Source organism: Ambystoma mexicanum, chromosome 6q (assembly GCF_040938575.1).
Source record: "Ambystoma mexicanum isolate Mex_15411 chromosome 6q, UKY_AmexF1_1, whole genome shotgun sequence".
NCBI lineage: Eukaryota > Metazoa > Chordata > Amphibia > Caudata > Ambystomatidae > Ambystoma > Ambystoma mexicanum.
The window spans coordinates 1,453,080,382-1,453,103,823 of record NC_090937.1 but is presented as its reverse complement, the minus strand read 5'-3'; the positions used below and the strand labels follow the sequence as shown (position 1 = coordinate 1,453,103,823).

General features: G+C 47.4%; 1 long non-coding RNA gene across 1 annotated transcript in view; it reads right to left on the bottom strand.

The window, feature by feature from the left end:
- Positions 1–512: 512 nt before the first annotated feature.
- LOC138515628 (uncharacterized) overlaps positions 513–23,442 on the bottom strand; it is a 1,173,490-nt gene continuing 1,150,560 nt past the window's right edge. Inside the window, exon 4 of the long non-coding RNA XR_011282118.1 lies at positions 513–568. This is a non-coding gene — a long non-coding RNA (uncharacterized lncRNA). The remainder of the gene's footprint in view (positions 569–23,442) is intronic.

The following is a 23,442-nucleotide window of genomic DNA, read 5'->3' as shown; positions in this document are numbered from 1 at the left end:
ACACGAAGAGAAAGTGGTGTGGCTGGCTGAACCATCAGACTTTCCAAATCATAACGGCAAATCTTTCAAACATTTTCCTAACTCCAAGCCCCCCGGCCATGGGCGTACTTTTAAGGGGTTTGCTCCCCCCCCCAATTTCGCGGCACACCATTTTGTCGCCTCTTTCCTTAAGATGTCATGTCCCCCCAACATTTTCAGCAAAGTTACTCCATTGCACCCAACAGGCAGTTCACAAGTTTAGCACACATCATAGTTGTACAATAAGACAGCAAAATGTATCACTTTTATGTACATTTTAAGGACGCAGGAAATGTCTCAGCTTGTCTCCTGTCCTACATGTCATTCAGAACACCTCAGGAGATACCGGTCTACAAAGAACATCCCATCTGGGGTGTAATATTCAGTGGATATTATATTGGATGGCACGATCTTCTGGAATTAACGGTTCTGTACTGGCCATAACAACGTTTTAAATTGTATTTAACACCATACATTAAAAAAAATGATCTCCTACCGTCAGCCAGAGAATTGTCTGTCAGGCGCTTCAACGCCCATGAGTACGCCTTTTCTACAAAAACAAAACAAAAGCATCAGACCTTTCTTCAAGGCTTTGGGTAGCAGTCATTTAATATGGCGTGCATTTATCTCAGATATTGGCTTATTGCAAGAAAATACCCTTACACGCTGTTGCAGCAACTAGCTTCTTTAGCAATATGAATGTCTTAGACCACGCAAATTAGCCAACTCCTTAGTTAGTCGACAATGTCAAACAATTAGAGTTATCTATAAAGAATTGCAGACTGCACAGATTTGTTTTTTAAACTAAGCAAATTTAACACCGGTCGGACAAGGATCAGCCAATCAGTTGGCTATCGACATAGGCTCCACGGGTTGAATCCTGTGCGTCATGCTGTTGCCTCTCCCACTTTCTGCCATTTCCTTTGTGCCCTGTGATCTGCTGACACCACTATTGCGGGGCCGGCGGCGGTCATGCGGCCGGCCTCACTGGTGCTAGGGGGCCCAGCAACATGTTAGTGTGCCGGGGTCACCCGGACTTACTTGGTTACAGGTAGGAAACTGTGAGGTTGTGGGGACACAAATTGGGTGCCGGAGCACCATGAATGTCGGCAGCATCCTGGGTGGTGGGTGGCTTAGGTGGACCCAGGCCACCAGGCAGGTCTGGGAGGGCCAGAACAGCAGGGACCTGCAGGACTGTGATCACATGGTGTGGGCCTGTAGCCCCAGAATGAGAGACGGAGACAACAGATGTTCCATGGTTGGTGTCTGCAGCTGTTCTCATGCACGTGCCTGCAGGGGCTCCTTTTATTAGCTTGGGACTTGACACAGTCATGGCCCATCGTAAAAGGGCATTACACATTGGGAGGGACCCACATCTTAAAAGGGAAATGCACATAGGAGGGTCACACAACACTCCCCCTTTTTCATAATAAACAATACAAACTAGCTGAAACTTACATGATTCCCCCCTGTTACAGAGGGACAATACTTATACCACTTGGGAATTATTGGGTAGACAGATAGTAGGACATGCCACTGATACATACATAGGGACTCAGGTAGGTGTAGACAGAAACCACATATTAACACACTCTAAACATAATCAGCGGGTGACAGTCATGGTCGGCAAACCGCAGGTGGAATGGTGGCAGTTCTACCACATTTAATGAGACGCGTTATTAATCTGGGTTAAGCAGAACGTCAACCACTGTATGATGCCATTGTTAGCTGCTGGCACTATTTAGAGCATGCCTACAAACTACAGGAGCATAGCTTTACATCCATTTAACTTGGACCACTTTAAGCATATAATCTACATGCAGACACACAGCACCGAAACACATGTTTGCTCAGTCTCTTCCAAGTACCTGCAGGACTGCAGGAGACCAGTTCACCTTGCATCAGTGTCCATTCAGGCTAGTCAATACCACAGGTCCAGTTCCGTTGGTGGTACAGTTCAAAGACCGGCAAAGCCGCACGCAGGGCTCTGGAGGCCACTTTGGCTCAGTCCCTTGATGTTGGGACAGGGCAGCCATTTGCAGATAACAGGGTGTCTAGGCTGCGCCACCTTTAGGCTCAGTCAGTCCCTCGATGTTGGGGCATGGCAGAAAGATGCGGATAGCAGGGTGTCTAGGCTGCGCTACATTAAGCCTAAGTCAGTCCCTCGATGTTGGGGTAGGCTGCGAGACACAGGTAGCAGGGTGTTTAGGCTGTGCCAAGTGATGTTGACAGGGCATGTGTGGCACATTTGTTACTCACCCCCTCTTTTTGGCCACGCTCCCACAGTTTTGAGTGTCGCTTCACTGTGGTGGCACAGGAGGGCGCACAAGCACTTGTACAGAGCTGCAACCCTCACTTGCTCATAGCACGTTTTCTGGGTTGTGGGTTTGAGGGCTGCAAGATGTTGTTTGGCCAGACACAGATGACAGGGCGTCTGGGCCAATTCTTCTCCTCCCCCAGGCAGGAGTCACTGCTGTTGATGGGGCCGGAACAGTCCTGGACAGTCACATCTTTCCTTCTTTCAGGCAGAACGATAGGGCAGGTGATGTCCCAGTTCGGGGGTGACAGGAATCGCACCCAGGGCCACATCAGCCTGGTCCATGGATGGTGGGCGTGGCAGGGTGCACACCAGTGGCAGGGTGTTCGGACCACTTGCAGGGCGACACTAATGGCCCACATCCATTTACTGGTGCTGTTCACACTGCTCCACTGCACAGGCACACACGTACACTGTGTCCCCCCCTCTCAGGCAGGGGTCGTTGGCTTGACACTGAAGGCACATTCTGTCACCCATGCAGGAGGTTGTTGGCCTGGTACTGCCAGCAGTAGGGTGCACATCAGTGGCAGTGTGCTGGAGCCACCTCTTTCTCTTTCTTCTTTTCCTGGGACACCTGCTCTCAGTATTCAGACTTGTAAAGGTACCACAAGTCTGAATACTGATGGATGGGAGGCACCACTACCAATGGATTCTGTACGCACACACTGCAGAGACCATGAAGATCGGCAGCTGGCTGCTTTCCTTTTCAGTCCTGGTAATTCCACTGGGGTATGTAGAGGAGCATGTACCTTTTGTTTCATCGTGCCGGCAGGACACGTTGCAATTCAAGGAGCTCTTTACTTTTTGTTTTCACCGCCGTGTCACGGCCCCTATTGAACTTTCTTCGTTCGGACATGGAGCACTTTGTGAATCACTGCTGGAGGGTCCAGGACTTCACTTAACTTGCTCCGATGGCAGGAGCATACACATTCACTCCGGAGGCCTGGGATCTTTTAATCTATGCTCCGACATGGAGCGTATTTGGAACTAACCGACGATGAGGCTCGTGAATGCAAGGCGTGCGCCTGCTCAGAAGATTGCAGGCATGTACTGCCGCCGTCGTCTCCCATAAGCATGGGCATCTCATTTGCCAACCGCTTCGATGACAGGAGCACGTATTCTTCACTGCTGGGGCCCTGGATATCCCGAAGGTAGAGTGCTCTTCATTTCCCCCAGTGTGGGAGCCAGGCAGCGGACACGCCACTCCTCTTTTCCCATGGCGGTCATTGCTGCATTCTCCTTTCCCGCCAGACCCAGGATCTCTGTGAGGTCTTAGGCGGGCTGGGCACTCCTTCTTCGCTGCACACGCGACCTGGGTGTCTCTGGAGCAGTGGGTCAGTGGGTAACAGGGGGGGGGGGGGGTGCCGGCCGCGGCAACGAGCTGGCATGCACTGCCGGTGGTGTGGCTGATCACAGCAGGCATCCTCCCCTTCCCAGCACAGGAGAAACAACAGGGTTCTTACACCAGAGAATGCCGATTCCTCCTCCCAGGGGGATTCAAACGATCTGGCATCGGGTGCCGCAAGGGGCCGCAGGCACACTTCGATCCCAGCCGCACAGCACCCTCTTGAGTGAGGGCTGAAAGAAGGGGCTAATTAGCATGGGCATCCCCTCACCATCTTTGTGGCGATGAATGCTACTTCTCCTTTTGCTCTCTTTCCTGCTTCCTTTTTTTGAAGAAAAAAGAATGAAGGACAGCAGGGACAGGCACACTGTGGGGGCTCTACCTCCTCTTCCTCACCATTAATGTGGGGACAGCACCATGTAGGTGTGCCGGGGTCACTTACTTGGTTACAGTGTAGGACCCTGTGAGACAGTGGGCACACAGCCTGGGTGCCAGAGCACCGGGTGCCTTGGCTGGACCCAGGCCATCATGCTGGTGTGGGGCCCAGACAAGCAAGGACTTGCAGGACTATGATCACACGATGTGGGCCTGCAAGCCAGGGCTGCAGGACCGTGATCACACAGTGTAGGCCTGCCACTCCGGAATGAGAGATGGAGTCAACAGATGTTCCATTTTATTTATTGATTTAATTTACTTGTAGAGCGCTGGGCGAGGGACCAGAGGTATACGGGCGCTGGGATAGACAACAAAAAACACAGATTCAGGAAGCCCAAAAGAGCATCTACGGGGGCAGAGAAGAGACGAAAAGAATTGGATCAAGAATTGATTTGAAGAGAGTAGTGTTCAAAGTCTGCTTGAAGCAGATGAGACAGGGGCAAAGTCTCAGATCAGGTGGCAGGGTATTCCAAAGGCAAGGGGTGGCGAATGGGAAACATCCTTTTTCCACTAGACAGCTTTGCCTTCAGTGAGTGCAGAGTGTGGTGTTGTTCGACCTTAAACTGCATCTGTTAGGGACCCATTTAAGATGAGCTGTCAACTAAATAGGACCTTTACCATGAAGACAGGAGCGCACAATGCACAAGGTCCGAAACATAATCCTTATTGCTATTGGAAGCCAGTGTAGTGATCTCCTTGTAGGTGACATATGATCAGTATTACGCAGGGCTGCTACTACCCTGACTGCGTTATCGGAACAATTTGCAGTAGGTTGATCTCCCCCTTACCTAAAGGCCGACTCCCTATAATTGCTCTAGCTAAGGGAGCACAGCTGGGCATTGCAAGGTAAGGACTCAATTGTGCCATTACCATGATCTAGTATGAGCAGTTCCACACTAGACCACTAATGTGAGGTCTGAGATAGCTGTTGATCAAAGGTGCCTCCCAAGGTCTTCACTTTCTTAAGGGTGGGGAAAACACAGTCTGCAATTTGTATGGAAGAGTAGGCTTGGCCACGTTGATGCAGCTTAGAAGTGCAGAGGATGATAAGCTCAGCTTTGGAGTTATTCAATGCTAGGCCATTGTGCAGCATCCAACATTGGATTTTGTTATAGGTTGCATTGATGACCCCAGTGTCTTTGATGTAATTCCCAGTAAGTGGGAAAAGACACAGTGTCATCAGCATAGTTGGCATAGAAAGTACCCTCCCTATCCAGTTGATCAAACAAAATCAACATGAATAAGTTCAAGAGCATAGGTGACAAGCAGGAACCTTGCGGCAAGCCGCAGTCCAAGGCATATCCACTTAACATGGCCTCTTCATGATAGACCCTAGCTGTGCAATCTGGGAGGAAGGAAAGCACCCAGCTTACTGCTTCTCTAGAGAAGAAAGCTCTCTCACATAGCGTATTAGCTAAGATAGAATGATTCACCATATCGAAGGCAGCTTTAAGGTCCAAGCGCATCAATAGCAAAGCTTTGCCTTTCTCCATTTGTAGGAGAATATTGGTTTTAAGATCCAGTAGTGTGAATTCCGTACTATGGAAGCACCTGAAACCTGATTGCTTGGGACTTAGTAGGCAATACCTACTCAGAGAAGCCTGGATCTGTCATGTGCCATCTTGTCCAGGATCTTTAGGCGAAACGGGGAGTTTGTAATCGGGTGATAGTTATTTGCCACCCCTGGGTCGAAGGGGGGCTTCTTTAAAGTGGAGTTATCCACACTTGTTTGATGTCCCTTGGTACTAGCCTTTCAGCAAATGAGGCATTAACAAACTTTGTAAAAAAAGGGGCAAGAAGCACGGCACCTACTCTAACTATTTTTGCAGGGCAGATATCGCCCTTACAATTTGTGGGTTTTATTTTTTCTAGAAGTTTCAAAACCTCTACTTCGGTTACCTCCTTAAACTTAAAGATGAAGGCAGGGCCTCCTGGTGCCAAGCTGCCACAGTAGGAGAAGGACAGTCCATATTAGCCCCCCTAGCTTCAATGTCGTCTTTGATCAAACAGATGTTAGTAGACGTGGCCTTCCCAATCTAGGAGCACCAATCAGTATCTTTTACCACTGAGATGTTAGTAGGGCATTGATTTTCAACTTCTTTTAGAATTTTAAACAACTCCTTTGTATTGGAATATTGCAGATGGCCTTTGTATACTCGCTAGCAGCCTGGCTTTGGAGGGATTTGTCCACAGAGGTTAAAGTCACTTGCCATTTCCTAAAGGCCTTTGTTTTCTTATGTTTCAGTTTGTGAATTTCAGGAGAGAACCAGCTTTTCTTTTTTAGGTAGTCGCCTCTGTCGTCTTAATTTCTGGGGAGCCAAGCTCTCCACGGAATTCCTCATCATCTCATTGTAAGCAGATGACATGTCAGCTACAGGTTTGTATTGTTCAAGATCATTTACCTAGGGGGCAAAGAGGGGGGCAAGAGCTTCTGAGGTGAGTTTCCGTAAATCACGACACAGCACTTTCTCTTGCGTTCTTCTGTTTCTCTTGATAGTGCAGATCATAGGGATTTCAAATCGGATACAGCAATGATCAGACCAGGGACACAGAGTCACTTCAATTTTATCAAGGCGGGTTCCTGTGACATCACCCAGTCAAGAGTTCTGCCACAAAGGTGAGTGGGAAGGTGCACATGTTGGATAAAGCCTAGATTTTCCAACACCACTGCAGTAGTTTTAGATAGTGAATCTAGAGTGTCTAAGAAGCCTAGGTTGCAATCTCCAACCAGAACCACTTTAGATTTAGGTTTAAGTGTGGAAGAAATCAAGCCACACAGGTTTGAAACAAAATCTCCCATCAGGGTGGGTGGACGATACAGAAAATACATGTTTAGGGTAGAGTTAGGATCCAGCTCTAATTTGATTAGTAGAACTTCACAGTGTGGTATTTCCATCAGGTTTATCTTACGGATAGGTAAGTCACTCGGATAAATGACTGCCACACCTCCCCCTTGCCACCTTGGCGGTCTTCCCTTAGAATGGTGTAACCCTCCATGGTAGGAGTCTGCACGTGCCTGCAGGGGCTCCTCTTATCAGCTTGGGCCATGACACAGCCATGGCCCATTTTAAAAAGTCATTACACATTGGGAGGGTCCCACATCTTAAAAGGGCAATACACATAGGAGGGTCACACATAACAACTACTATGCAATCATGCATTCCCCAGCCCCAAACCCCCACCCTTCATGCTACACCCTTACTTGTGTCTGCTTGCGACACCCTGTCTTGCTTAGTAACCAGTGGAACCACCACAGAAATGTTGAAAGGAAGACACGATTTCCCTTCGCCATTTTCCTTGGCTGCCATGTTAGTTGTAGGTATTTTTTCTTGCTATGAGAAACAGCTTGCATTTCCGGCTCGTGCTATTTCTTTTAGCAAAACACAAAGTCCCTGCTTTTGGCTGGGGTGCCATTTAATACAATTGCTGCAGTATGCCGTACTGGGTGTGTATGATCATTAACCCTTAGTAAAGGCCTTTCCTGCCCTCAGGCTTGTTACTCAGGTTAGCCAGCCGTAACCACCTGCACAGCCCACAATGGAAGTGATTATCTCAGAATTCCAAGTGGTCTTCCAAAGCAGAGCAGTCTGAATCAAGACTGAGAAATTAAAGATAGCAAGTTGAGAAATATAAACCAAGCAGTGTGGTTGACGCAAAGCAAAACAAGTCATAGGTTGGGTAACTGATGAATGGATTATCATGGTAAAAGGTGGACAGTTCTAAAATCCTCGGTGTCGAGTCTCTCTTGGAGACAAGGGTATGTTGCTTGACTGAACATATTACTTGTGAAAATGTAAAAACTAGAAAAATTAAAACATATGCAATAATTGAGTTAAAAGAAAAAACTTTTATTGATGGAAACGATTTAAGCTTGCATTGGTACTGCATTTAGGTGGGAGAATGTCTAATAGCTACGCCGCCATACTGTAAGTGGTCGGTGGATGGCAATCCCGGTACGCAGATTCCTATACCATTTAAATGAGGGATCGGCTTCACCTTTAGCAGGTGCACTAGGAATTATACTGCCTTATGGTGACCAGAGGTACCTTCTCTGTCTAACAGGTAATAAAGGTCACAGAAGTGCTGCACAGAATAAAGGATGGGGAAAAAAAGGATGGAGAATGCGGACAGTGCGGGACTGACAAAAAGGAAAAGAAGGAAAGGAGCTAGTAAGAGCGAGAGAGAAGACGGAATATGAAAGACTGGATGAGAGAGAACGATAGAATATTGAAAGAAAAATGATGATAGGAAGGAGAAATAAAATTGAGAAATTATATTTGCCGTGGGAATCGAAAGCAAGAGAAAAATATAGGATGGGTTTGAAGGAGGACTGGACAAAATGAAATTAAAATAAATATGCAACGGGACAGAGAGTACAAACAAATGAGTATGTTTGACATTAGGTGAAAGACCACAAGTGAACATTTTGCAATGGAGAGAAATAAATATTACTCAAACAAAATGTAACATGAGTGACAAAGGAAGGAACTGAAAGGGAATAAAATGCACAACGGGAGATTAATATTGAGTGGTGGGAAATGTTCGATCACGTAGGAGGCAATACAAATGAAGGAAAACCTGTATAATGGATGCAAGGAAAGTACAGAACTGGTAGAAAATTAACAGTTTGCTGCTGTGATACTTCAACACATTCACCCAGTCTAATAAAAATCCAAATTGGAATGGGGGTGGCCATTTATTGGTACTTTGCAAGGTGCCAGCTATGCACAGTTGGCCATAAGCTGAGTAAATGTATCTTCTTGCTCCCTGGTAGCTAAATAATCCTGCTCCTGATCATGCCCATAAGCCTTGTGAAAGAGCACCTTGGTTTGCATCGTGCGGGGGATCAAGGGGAGCTGAAGCATGATAAGTGGGCAAAAAGAATATGGGAAAGTGAATGAAAACCCTAATTGACGATGCCCTCCCCACAATCAAAGGCCCATCAAAAACAACCACTGTAGTGTTGCATCTAGGCTGTACGAACGAGAGCCAGTAAGTACTAGTTCCATAGGCGCGGAACAAGCGACTTTCCCGCCCCATCGCTGCACCACCTAGATCCACTTTAGAAATTTGGACAGCTCATCCCAGTGTGAGCTCTCATTGGGGCTCTGGAGCTCTTTCCTTCTTTCAAGGTGGCAGTCAGTGGAAAGCTTGTGGCACCGAAACATAGGAGCAGGCACAGGCCACTTATAGAGGTCTCAAGAAGGTAGCTACAAATCCGAGAGCTACGGGATGCTGCCCTTATCCCGGCCGTAGGTCAGATGGCTGGGTGAAAACTCCTGCCGAGACCCCAGCTGACACACCATTGTTACAGCCATTGCTTTCATGGAATGAGCCATAAGACATCCATTTGCAACTCAACCAGTCACACTCTAACAGTAATCAACGCAGGAGATCATCTAGCGTGCAAAAACCCAGCTTGTAAGGGCCTGTTCCTTAGTTCAATTGCCAAAGGCCACAAAAAGCCATTCAGATCAGCAGGCGTCAGGTTCTAAAGAGGTAATAATAATGAGCAGTCTACACATCAAGTGAACGCAGTGATTGCAGAATAAGCTTCGACAACTTTACAAAGTTGGACATAACCTTTCTATAGAGGCCTTTTGGAAGAAAACCTGGGCGTGGGTGAAGGAAGACCTTGCCTTTAAAAATAAGGGGTGCATTGGAGGAATGTTCCCACAACTCACCTAGCCCCATGACTCAACCTGACCACGTTGCGCTTAAAAGCACAGAAATACTTTCTTGTAATTTGAAAGCACACTGTGGACTGGCAGAGAAGAACAAGTTACTTACCCCTGGTAACTTTCTTTCGACTGGATGTTCCTCCTACGTATTCCTCTTGTTTGATATCTCTAATATTCAGCTTCAGCTGCTTTGGAAAAATTGTTTCAGCAGAGGGCGCTGTGCGTCGATGCAGTCAACTCAATGTCCCTCGAGGGCCTCCGTTTCGAGGATGATATCATCAAAGGCTTATCTAGCACCTGCAGCGGCCGTTGGCTTCAGTTCTGTTTTTTCGTGTCATTCTAAATTAAAACTACTTGTATCAAAGTGGATTTGACCATACTATACTCTGAAGGAGAGAAAGCTGCAAAAACATGTGAAATTTTACTGCAGGGTAAATTGGGAGAGGCGATGAGGAATATGTGGGAGGAACATCCAGTGGAAAGAACGTTACCAGTGGTAAGTAACTTTTTCTTCGAATGGATTGTGTCCTCTCACATATTCCTCATCTTTGATAAGACTCCCAAAGCAGTTTGTTTGGGAGGAGGGAGTATGAATTTTGTGGGGTACGGAAGTAGATCCTTAGCATTTTCTTACCAAATAATGTAATTAATTCCCCTATAGCCAAATGACGGAGTGATTTTGTTCAAGTTCTAAATCACCCACATTGCTTCCAGTGTGGATAAAAATATAGGCTGTTAAAGTAATTGGATACTCCTATTTTCTTTTTGCCAACTCCAAAATTCCCTGAGGTGGAGGAGTGCATAAAAAAAGAAATTTCCTACTGCTCTCCATTTCCCAGCCTTAAAACAGTGGGTTTTCAATAGTAAACTGGGGCCTCATCACAAGGTGGGCTGTAGACCTAAAATGCAGCGCATTTAAGGGCTGGCCCTATCAGGAGTTGGGCGCTAAATGGGCCGTTTTACCTCTAGCTTTTTTTGGAGGTGAAAATTCCATTTAGTACCCTGTTTTCGGCGGTATTACCGCTAGCTGTATTAGCATGCGGTATTAGTGCCGAAAATGTCCCATTGGATCCAATAGACCCAGTGGGGAATAGGGATTTACCATTAGCGCAGAACTCGGTGTGTACTAAGGCTATTATCGTCGGGCAGTATTACAGCCGGGATACCGCCCAATTTGTGATGAGACCCCAAGTATCTAGGTTTGTGCTAGGGCAGAATAGTAACTTGCCAAATTAAGTGGAGTGAAGTCCCTGATTTAAAACCTTACTCTCTTTAGAGGGTGAGAAAATGACTCCAGATAGAAGATTTTTCATTGCAAAGTGGTGGAGGAAAATGGGTTTAATCTATTATTTAGTATTTATATAAAAAGTGTTTTTTATTTAGTGTTTATGTAAAAAGTATTTTGTTATTAAAAGTTGGTTGTGCTAGAACACTATCAGCAGTGCAAAGTGCGTCGGGAGATAAAAATAAAGAGCGCTGCACATGTTAAATTTCTTTTAACAACAGAAAAGTGTTGCATGTTAGTGAAATTGAAACCCCATAAAAGTATACTGCGAAGCATATGATCTTGTCATGTTTCAAGGTGCTGCATTTTCTTTACATTAAGGGATTTTTGTGAGCGACGAAAAGTAGTTTAATGCATTTTCTTTACATTAAGGGATTTTTGTGAGCGACGAAAAGTAGTTTAAGTGTTTATTTGACCTGAAATGTAAACTGTATATGCGATTGTGCTATAGGTCCTGTGGGTTTTAGTTAACCCACAAAAATGAATTATGTTCTACTTATTTGTAATGAAGCATTGTTTTTTGTGCCAGGCAGAAAGTGGCGTGTCGGGTAATTTTGTGCAAATATTAATTTTACATATTAATTAATAAATATATATTACTTCTACACACCAACCTAGTTCTTGGCTTACCTATTGCTAAAGGGGGAGGGATCTACGTGGTATGATATGGTTCATAGACAGGGCTAGAATGAATTATATAAACAGGTATATCAGTGTGTCACTATCGAGTGGGGGGGAACAAACTCCCTGCATAAATTGTTGCCCCATAAATATACCCCCACAGTGGGCAGAGGCGATGGCTACAAGAAAAGCAGCCTTCCATGAAACCCACTCACAGTTGTCCCTATGCATAGGGCCGAAGGGAGACGTCATGAATCTCCTAAGAACCTATATTCCAGAAAGGTGCAGACTTGGGAGGAAAGCCCTGAAGCGGCTGCAAGGAAGGCATGGTATCAAAGTAAGACAGACACAAGTGACCATAATTCAAGGGTGTTTATTGAGCCTTATTCAAGGGTGTGAAAAATGCCTATCTAAGCCTAAATCTAAGATGGGAGCAAGGTACGACGATCAAAAAATAATAATGCAGTCCTAGTGAAGTCTTTGTGGGATGTATTGACACACTAGGCGCTGCCCTGCAACATCACTGTGCGCTGCTTTCACCAGAACCAACAGAATGGCCGCAAAAAGCCCCATGCGCGCTTAACCTCTGAGAATTGCGCAGTGAAACCGGAAAAGTTGGCTGCCAATCTACTTTGCCTGTGTCAGTGGTAGAATAGGAGACCACACTGCCAAAACCTGTAATTGGGCTGCCCACAGAGGGAAAGGGAAACTACCTGAAAAGGCAGTGCTTCATTGCAAGGAAACCCAGAAGTGCTCTAAAATCTGTTTTTCCTTGGCTGTTGAAATTGCAAAATAATGGTTCCCAAACATCAGAAAAGATTCAACATCCTTGCTGGGTGTTAACTATCACCTTATTTAATGAATCCCCATAAGCACACAATGTCAGGAGAAGCAGATTTCCTCACAAAATATCCACATTAAAAAAAGTGCTGCCTGGGAAAATCTGTCAGATATGGGCGCAGTACCGCTGGCCGCCTGTATCAAAGCTGTCATTTACTTACACTGGGAGTTTAAACTTGTACATTAAAATCAAATTGTGGAAAAGAATTGACTTACCATCAAAAGCAATATAGGTTGCTGAATTAGAGATCTGTGTGTCTATTTTTGAAAATGTTAAGTTTATTTTAGCAAAGACAATTTTAAACAAAGTGTTTTAAAGTGAACTGATGCCAGCCACAGAACTTCAAAGGCTAATTCCACAGCGTGCCCCAAACAAAGGTGCCTTCCTTTGGCTCTCTGCCCCAGGAACTCTCAGTCAGATGCTAATGAAAAGGGGAGGGGATTTTGCTCTGCTGCTCTGGGGATAGAAAAAAGGCTTCCTGGACTGAAAGGGGATGCAAATTCCCCTTGCAGTACCACCAGGGGGTGCAGAAGCCGGTAGCCTGAACCGACGCCTCTTCTCAACAGGCTGAATCTCTCGTAAATAAACAATCAAGAAAGCAATTTCTGACTCTTACCTCTCTCTGTTCCGACTACCCTACTCCTGGGGCCCCTCCACCTGCAATCCGGACAAAAATCGGACCCGTTTTCATCTGCTTCGGGATCGTCCATAGTTCAGCTCCTCCTCCAGCTCGGCTCCCGTGGTGATTTCCCACTCGGCGGACGGCTTGGCCTGCGGTGTACTGCCTCCCGTACTCGCACAACGCCTGCAGCAGTCACCAGTCTTCCATCCTCTCTGCTGGATCGTCCCTGGAGAGGCCTCCTTCCATCCTCTCTGCTGGATCGTCCCTGGAGGGGCCTCCTCCAGCTCCTACTCCAGCCCGGCTCCAGTGGCGATTTTCCCCCCCGGCGGACGGCCTGGCCTACGGGGAGCTCTTCCCCCGCATTCATCCAACGCCTGCAGCAGTCACCGGTCCTCCATCCTCTCTGCTGGATCGTCCCTGGAGAGGCCGCCTTCCATCCTCTCTGCTGGATCGTCCCTGGAGAGGCCTCCTCCAGCTCCTCCTCCAGCCAGGCTCCAGTGGCAAACTTCCCGCTGGGCGGACAGCCTGGCCTACGGTGAGCTCTGCCCCCCCACTCATCCAGCGCCTGCAGCAGTAACCAATCTTCCATCTTCTCTGCTGGTTCCTCCCTGGCGTGGCCCCCTCCCGCTCGGTCCTTACTGTGGGTCTACTACACGACAGACGACTTGGCCTGCGGTGTACTCTGCCTCCTGCACTCGTCCAGCGCCTGCAGCAGTCATCAGTCTTCTCTGCCGGAACGTCCCTGGCAAGGCCTCCAGCCCGGCTCCTGCGGTGGTGACTCTAGCTGGAGATGGACGGGCCTGCCGAGTGCTCCTTTCTTCTCCTCTCCTCACTCGCCCTCTCTGAGTCCTCCTGTGCTCTCTGTGCCGGCCCGCCTCTTTTCCGGCAGCGGGGATCCCGGCTGGGTGAGGCCGTCTTGAGCCCATCATCTTGACTCTGTGACTGCCAGGGGTACCTCCTACCATCTCTGAGCCGCAGCCACCGGTGCGCTGCCACTGGAGCCTTCCTTGCAGCTGTTCTCTCCAGGTGCCTGCCTTGCTGCTGCTATCCCTTTGTCATCCGTCTCCATTCTGACTACTGGGATCCAGATGTACCACTGTGCCCTCCTGGTACCTGTCCCACCACTGCACCCCCCCCGTCCCATGACCCTTCCATTCTGGCTACTGGGATCCCGGGGGGGGGGTGAAGCTGCCCAGAGTTCCTCCTCCTTGACTCCCCCCTGCTGCCGGAAGCCCTTCTAGTGCATGGAAGGCGTTGGAGCCTGAAGTCACCCATATCATCTAGTGGTGCCCGGTGCCACAGTGTTCTCCTGTGCCTGTGCCTGGATCGACTCTGCTCTGCACATGACCCATCCACCTGTCAAACTATCTCTCAGGGTCCTGGCAGGACCTTGATTGCCTGTGTTACCTCCTGCCATCCCTGACCCGCTGCCACCGGCCTGCCCCGCCCAACACCGATCCGGCTACTTAGGTTTGCCCTCTTTAGCCTGGCTCCTCTTGGCTGACTACTTGGGATTCTCTTCAGCCTTTCTGCCTCTGAAGCCTGAAGTTCTCCCCCAGCAGCTGCCCAGGTCTCCAACCCCTCTTCGCCACCAGCAATCCCTTCCCACTCTAGCACGGGTCCACTCACAGAACTTCACTGCTTCTGCCCACCCTCCTTGCCTGACTCTATTCTCCTCTTGTGCCCACACCACTCCTGATCCCATTGCCAGCGGCCCTTCCAATTTAAGTGCGAGCGCAGCTACGGTGGACCCCTGCTTCGAACCATCCACCTCATGCGTTCCTCCTCTAGCACCTTTCTACCGAATCTGGTACTGCCTGCAGCCCCCCCCCCATCCTCTCCACATCACTCTCCTAACTTATTACCCTGAAACTGCCACTCTAATCTCCGTTCTCTTCACCACAGGTCTCGACAGGATCGAGCCTTATGCACTCGCCCATTCATCGAGTCCTCTGTTATGCAATTCTGCAAATCTTCTTCTCCCCAACCTTCCTTCCCTCCCTCCTCCCCCCCTTTCCCCTACTCCCATCTTCTCCTCTCCCTTCTACTCTCCTTCTCCCTCCTAATGCCCAGCCCTTCCTCCTACCCTCTCCCACACTCCTCCTGTTACTCTCCTTCCCTCTCTCACCGCCCTAACCTTCTTTACCCCCCTATCGTCCATCACTCTTCCCACTTGAACATGGCACTCTGGAATGCCAGATCCATCTGCAACAAAACCGCAGCTGTTCTCGACCTATTCTTCTGCCTTAACCTCGATTTTGTATGTCTTACTGAAACCTGGATTCCCCCCCATAACACTTCTGTCCCCGCTTCCTTAACCACCTCCTCATCTTCCTTTACTCACACCTCATGTACTACTGGCCGTGGTGGAGGCGTTGGCCTCCTCTACCACCCCAAATACATCTCCTCATCCTCCTCACCATCTCTCCCTTCTTTCCCTACCTTTGAATTCCTCTACAAATCTTTCTCCTCACCCCACCCTATTTCTTTTCTGATCATATACTGTCCCCCTGGCCCTCTCTCTTCCTTCTATGAAGACCTGGATCACCTCCTCTCCCTCATCTCTCCCTCCCCCTCTCCTCTATCCGTGCTCGGCGACTTCAATCTCCATCTCCCTTCTCCCCCTCAATCCTCTCCCCTCTTCTCTATCCTTGACTCCTACCTCCTGTTACGCTCACCTGGTTCCCGCGGGGGCGTCGACCGGAACTGGGCCGCTGTTGTTTCCACCAGCGTGACGTGTAGCGCCGAGATGACTGACTGCACTGGTCCGCTCAGCCTAGTTTGTCTGGCTCGCAGGAATATTCTTCTGCAAAGGAGAAGAGGAATTAACCACCCGTGGAATTGAGTGTCAACCCACCTTCCCCACTCCCGTTGTCTTCCCACAGATCACTCTTGATGTCCCCTCCTTAGTCTCACCTGATGGTTTGGAAGGATGAGCTCTCCATCCTTCGTCGACTGCAGGGGCGCGTTGATGACCAGTTACTTCACTGGCGTAGAGGAATTGGTGAGTTCCAGTATTGACTCTAAAGTCCAATTGTTCATAAGAGTTCAAATGTCTGATCTTCACTCTGTCCGATTCCTTGCAGGTTGCCGATTAATCCACTCGAAGATTTCCAAATGGCAATTGGTAAGATTCAGGTAAGTCTATTGTGGTTTTCCCCTTAGGGGCCGGGGTACGGCGATGAAGCAGAGTTGACTGTGCCGACCCGAGATGAGGTGAGACCCCTGTGGTAAATCAGGTACGTTTTGTGGGGGGTAACTTGTATTGTCTTTGCTTTCTCCCCTTGCTCACCTTGCTGTCTTTGTCTCCTTAGGTGTCGGAGGGCGGCCGCGAGATGGAGAGAGCGTGATGGAATGCTGAAGTACCGCCAAGCAGGTGAGTTCAGCGCGGCACCGTAGGAATGCGAAGCGATGCTTCAAAGACTTCTGTCTTTCAGCTCCGTGGCGAAATGGATCAGGATTCAGGTAAGGATTAAAGTTAAAACTCCTGTTCTAACCTTTATCCTTCTTTTCTTCTTGTTTCAGGAGTCCCAGGACTGAAGCGTGCGTGGCTGAAGACTGGAGCTGCTGAAAACACGGTGAGCGTTACGCTGCAGCAAGCAGAATAACGCGAAGCACGTGTGGCTGTCCGGGCGTGGTTTAAATAGCCATGGAAGAAGATCCAGGTAAGTATTCTTCCACAGCCCCACCCAAGTAACAAAATAGTCCCTTCAGTAAAATAGTCCCTCCTAAGCCTCATTTGGCTTGAGTCTTCATGCAGCATGGTCTGCCTCAGGTGAGTATGCAGCATGGTCTGCTTCAGGTAAGTTATCAATAATGAGCCTGGCGCCCATGGCGCCAGGACTGACTTTATCTTTATGAGCCTGGCGCCATAGGCGCCAGGACTGCACCCAAACAGCCCCTAACTGGGGCTTTTGGGCATGCTCCAAGAGGCATGATGCCTGCTTCCGGGGCTGCTGGGCCTGGTCTGGTCTTCCGGGGGCAGGCATCACGACACCTCCTTTCCCCTCTTCCTTCTTCCTCCACCCACTCCTCTGGGTCCACCCTGGACCTCATCTTCAATTCTTCCGAGCCCTCTTCCCCTGTCTCTTCTCTTCCTATCTATCTTTCAGACCATGCCTTACTCTCTTTCTCCCTTTCTCCTCTTCCACACTCCTCCCCTCCTTACCCCTCCCCTCCAACCTACTCGGTATTTCCGCAAATTTGACCCATCCCTCTTTACTGACACCTGCTCTTCTTTCCTTCCAACTCTCCAAGACTTCTCCTTATTATCTGCGGATGATGCTCTAGCCTCTCTCTCCTCTGCTATTTCCTCCTCCCTTGACAGACTCCACCCCCTTTCTCTGTTCCGCCCTACCAGGAAACCCTCTCAACCTTGGCTTACTCCTCATCTCCTCTCCTTGCGACGCTTTCTCCGTCGTCTCGAGAGACTCTCGCTCAAAATTCCCTCGCTTTCTAACCAAACCTCTTACTTCTCTTACCATGCACTCTACGACTCTTGTCTTGCCTCGGCTAAATCCTCTTACTTCTCTAACCTACTCCAATCTCAAGCCGCTCACCCTCGCCGTATCTTCCAAACTCTTTCTCGACTTCTCTCTCCCCCCACTCCTGATCCCTCCTCCAATTCTACACTCTCCCCTCTGACTTCGCCAACTTCTTTTCCTCTAAGATTCTTACCCTTCGTCAGAAAATACAAACCCCCTCTGACTTCATTTCTACTCCTCCGCCCTCCCCTCCCTCATCCTGCATGTCCATATTCTCTCCCCTTCTGAAGTCTCCACCCTACTATCCAAGGCCCTCCCCACTGCTGCCCCCTCTGACCCTTTCCCTTCCCTTCTCATCCCTAAGATTTACCCTCTTCTTATCCCCTACCTCACCTCCTTCTTCAACATCTGCCTCTCCTCAGCTACTTTCCCCTCTGCCTTCAAGCATGCTACAATCATCCCTATTCTGAAGAAACCTTCAGCTGACCCTCTTCTAACCTCTAACTTTAGACCCATCTCTCTTCTCCCATTCCTCTCCAAGCTTCTCGAGCGCCTTGCCTACTCCCAACTCTCATCCTTTATCACTAACTCCTCTCTCCTTCCACCCTACCAATCTGGCTTCCGTCCCAAACATTCCACAGAAACTGCTCTCACCTCTATTCTCAATTCCCTTCTCTCTGCTCGCCACGCCAAACAATCCTCCATACTTATTCTCCTAGACCTCTCTGAAGCCTTTGACACTGTCGATCATCCCCTCCTTATTCACACTCTTTCTTCCTTTGGCTTCAAAGACTCTGTCCTCAACTTGCTATCCTCTTACCTCTCTTCACGCTCCATTACTGTCTCCTGGGGAGGCCGCTCCTCTCCTACCTATCCTCTTGAATACGGTGTACCCCAAGGGTCGGTACTTGGTCCTTTCCTCTTCTCTCTCTACACCTCCCTCATCGCCCCTGTTATCTCCTCGTTTGGCTTCTCCCACCACTTTTATGCTGACGACACTCAACTCTTTCTTTCTTTCTCCTCCTTCTCACCTAACCTTCACCAAAAACTCTCCTCCTGCCTTACTGCTATTAAAAACTGGAAGTCTTCCCGATTTCTCTCTCTTAACCCAGACAAAACCGAAGTTTTATTCTTTCCCTCCTACTCTCTTCCCTCCCCGATTCATTTACTTTCCTCCCTCCAATCTTCCTATCTCTCTTCAAGCTCGTAATTTAGGGGTTCTATTTGACTCCTCTCTCTCCTTCTCTCAACATATTTCCCTCACTTCCCGCACCTGTCGCTACCACCTCTTCAATATCCGCAAAATCCGTTCTTCTCTCACCTTCCATGCTACTAAACTCTTAATCTCCTCCCTCATCTTCTCCCGCCCCTTTTACTGCTCCTCCCTACTCTTTGGGCTTCCTACTTCTCACCTTGCCCCTCTTAAATCCATCTACCACTCTGCGGTTCGAACCCTCTGTCTACTTACCACCGTGACTCCCTCTCTACCTCTCTCTCTTCCCTTGGCTGGCTTCCTTTCCACTCCCAACTTAAATTTCAATTTCTCTGCCTTGTCTTTAAATCTCTCCATGGTCTCGCTCCCCCTTATCTCTCCTCCCTTCTCTCCTTCTACTCTCCCTCCCGTTTCCTTCGTTCAGCTGACCACTTCCTTCTCACTGTACCTCCCTCCCCCTGTGCCTCCTCTAGCTTCCGCTCCTTCCAACTCCTAGCACCTCTAGACTAGAACTCCCTTCCTCTTGCCATCCGCTCTACCCCCACCTTCTCCTCCTTCCTCTCTTCCCTTAAATCTCTCCTCCTCCATTCTCCTCCCTGAATCACCTCCCCCCCTCCTGCTTCCCCCCTCTCCTCCCTATTCTTCCCCTAACTATTGCCCCCTTTCACTCTCCCCATCCCTCCTGCTACCATTTTTCACCACTCCCCTCCCATCCACTCCCTCTCCCCTCCCAACCTAACTCCCTCAGTTAATTGCTCTTTTCATTATTTAGTCGACTGATTCATAATGTATTTGCTTCTACTGTTATTGGTTGTTTATGTAATTTGTTTTTCAATTGTACAGCGCTTTGGCATAAAGCGCTTAATAAATCAATAAATACAAATACGAATACAAATTCAAGTGTCAACAGAAATTACTGACAGCAGGAAGGCCTGGATTGCTCTTGGCCCAGCAAAACTTTGGGGGCGGGCCAGACAGATACGTGTATCCTTAAACCACAAGAAAGTATCTTTTTGAAAAAGACTCACAGAGAACTGTGCAAAATTGTAAAAATCTGTAAAATATAGTGTTGTTAACATGAAAATCCTGGTCACATTTTGAAACCACTCAGAACTCTGTGCTATGTTCAGGGACATGACTACAGAATTGGTGATTTTGTAGCAATTGTGATGATGCTAGAAATATGAAACTTCACAGGATTATGCCCAGATCTCATGCGCATATATGTATAACAAGGTGGACAAATCTGACATTGGGTACCCAACCAAAAGCACAAAAAACTGCCAAATCTGAACCGAAGCTCTCACTGAGATGAGACTCGGATGAATACTTGCTCTACTAAATCTGTGATGTAAATATTTTATTGCTAGCAAGTTGGTAAAATTGTAAATATGCTTTATATGAAAAATAGATTTAGTGTACAGAAACAAAGGGGAGGTTCTCCCTGGATTGTAAAATACAGCATCATCATGACACCAGATTTTCTTCTCAAATCAGGGGAGAGGATAGACCCTAACCAATAGGATTCCTAGAAAGTGTGCCTAGTATAATTCAGCCTACCCACCCCTTTGGGAAATACATAAATAGAGACAGCTTAGGAGCTAGAGACAGGCACCTTCACCCATCAACTGATTGCTGTCGGAGCGCTTTGCAAGAGGAGAAATCCATATCAAAGACTCCAGAACTTTGAAAGCAGAGAGGCCCAATTCCAAAGCTGAACCCTTCTCAGCTTGGCCTTTTAAAATCCTGAAACCAGATTTTACCCCAGACCTCCAAGGGGCACCAAAAAGAACAGCCTGGCTGTGCTGTTTCTGCTTTCTTGCTAAGAATTCTTGCTAGAATCCAGAGATCTAAACCAGTAGAGCAGAGCTGTAACCAGATAGCTGCAACCCAGAACCAACCCGTCAGATCCAGTCCAGAGTGCCGTGCAGTGTCCAGAGTGCCGTGCTGAGTGTAGAACCCGAGCGCCCTGAATTCCGTCCAGTGGGCTAGCAGAATTCCAGTCCAGAAATCTTTGACCAGATCCCCGACGGGTCCATTCCAAACAGGAGTAGTGAGTATCTATAGCATAGAATTGTCCGTAGCCAATATCCTATCCATAAGTAATCCTATCCAAACCCTTCTATCCTATCCAGAACTGCATTGTAGAAAATCTTTTGTCTTTCCTGAATCTTTCTCTCATCCCTATAGTCCTTTGATAATAGTACTGTTAAAATCATCTTTGCGCTAATAGATTTGCTGGAAAAAGACAAGCGTCTCGGCAGGTAGAAATCATCCGGAGACGTTGCTGGATTGGTGGTTGTGCTGTTGTGTAGCTTGTGGATTCATAGACTGCCTAGTGTAAAGAAACTCTTGTTTGTAATGTTCAAAAGCGCATCTTTCTTTTGCAAACTTTGACTCTTTCTGAGAAAAACTGACCTCTACCAAACCTTCGTAACCTCCGTACCGTGTATGCTAGAAACAGAATTTAAGTGTCAAATTGAAGCTAACATCCTCAGCTTTCCGACGAATCTGAAACCGCATTCCAACTCCTTCTAGTTATTCCGCAATCGCGCTTCTCGCGCGCAGTAAAGTTTGCAGCTAATTTTTTGTTTGCCTCAATTCTATCACATGTAAAACAGCTGTTCTTTGCATCCGACCTCTGAATAAAGTGTTCAATCTGATAGTGACTCAATAATCATTGCAAGTATTTATCTGAAACTATACAAAGCGGCTCCCACTAGTTTTGAATCCAATTTAGTGAATTAAATCCATTTTTCAGTGTTTTTAAGCATTCATTCAAAGCCATATTTAAAAGCATTTGACCCGTTTGCAATCATTCCTGTTTCTCTCCGAGTTTGCTGTGGGAAATTGGGATTGAAACTGTATATGTTGAGTGTGTATTCCTGAAACCTGTTTTCTCGCCTTCCATCTCTTTATACTGCATATTGGGGGGATTGAGTAGTGTGCAGGGGGAAAGAGTGACATTGCATTTGACTGAACCCACACCAAGCATTATTCTATGCAGAATTATTTTTCTTATCCATACTCCTTCTGATTAAAGAGATTGTTGATTGTAACATCCCCCCATTGGTGATCCTTCTATAAATATTAAATAGTGTGATATATATTGTGAAATCCATAAAATAAATCTTTTAACTTTGCAAAACAGCCCGCTTCCTGGTTCAGTGCGACCGGGGGGAATTCAAAGAGAGGGGCGTGATATAAGGGTACATCATTCACAAATCAAATAACTTATAGACATAAATAAATAATTAAGGGTTCCAGCTGTGCATCACATGCTAGGCATTGACTGAGGTGGAGTGCCGGGTTGAAATCACTTACATCTTGTAAAAAGAAAGGGCCTGTATTAAAAAAAAAAAACCTATGGCCAATCCTTACCAATAATTTACAAATAGTGTGGGGAAATGTTTATGAAAAATAAAGAGATGTTCACAAAATGATAAGTCAGGATGTTCAGGCCGCTAGCCTCCCATCCACACGCTTTCAGCACAGGACAAGTCTGTTCACTGGAGCCTAGCACACTTTTGGGCTTCTTCGGCATTAGGACAAGTCCTTTTTCCAACATCAAGGCCTTCTTTGCCCAACTCTCTTACTTTCAAAGTATCTTGATTCAGAGGGCCCTATTGTACCAAAAACAACGATAAAAGTTCCTTTCCAATATTCAAGTAGGGCGATTCCCTCTTCACCCCATATCCCCCTCTTCCGGGCTCAGATTTCCTTTTATACATTCAGCCTCCCTCAGCCGGGCTCAGACCAATTTCAGTTTGTTTTAGCTATGAAAGACTTTCGAATGTGCACAGGATTTAGCTTGACCCGTTGTGAACCTGTGCAGTTCCCTTAGGGACCACTGCAAAAGATTTAAGACTACAGGTGTTGGCAGTAAACCCACTTGGTAGCAGTCTGTACCACCCAGATTTACCTGGTAGCTGTGGCCGAGCAGTCAGACTTCTCTCAAGAAGCGTTAGGCAGTATGCAAAGTATACACAATAGGTACTCAGATACAATAATATAAGCAAACACTGACCAGAACTTCGGTATCAAAGTATATAATTATTTATTTAAAAACACACAGTTTGAAGCACTCCAGCACTCTTATTGTAAAATATTCTAAACACAGTTACTATTGTAATATATACACCCCTTTTTCCTTATCAGATAAGTCACAGAAAAACACCACTTATTTTCATACAGAGGTGAGCGCTTAACTAGATTGCACTCCAATAAGTTTGTGAGAAAAGGAGGGAAAAAGACAGAATATGGAAAGGTACACCACTCTAAAATTCAGGAACACTATAAGCAAGGCAGAAGAGCAAAAGTCACTGGTGAGCCAAAGTCCAAAGGCTGGGCCCACTCTTAGAGACCGCAGAGCACAAATGCGCCCAAGATCACACAGTTACACTAGGCTTAGAAAGTCTTGCAGAGGGTTCAAAAAGAGTTTAGAGAGGCTTAGGAAAGTTTAGCCAGGATGTCCCAGGCTAACCCAGGTTCGAAAGCCGGGGGCTAAATCTACCCCGTACAGTCGGTAGCAAGGGAAGCCAGGCGGGACACGGTACCTTAAGTGGGAAGGATCCTCCAGC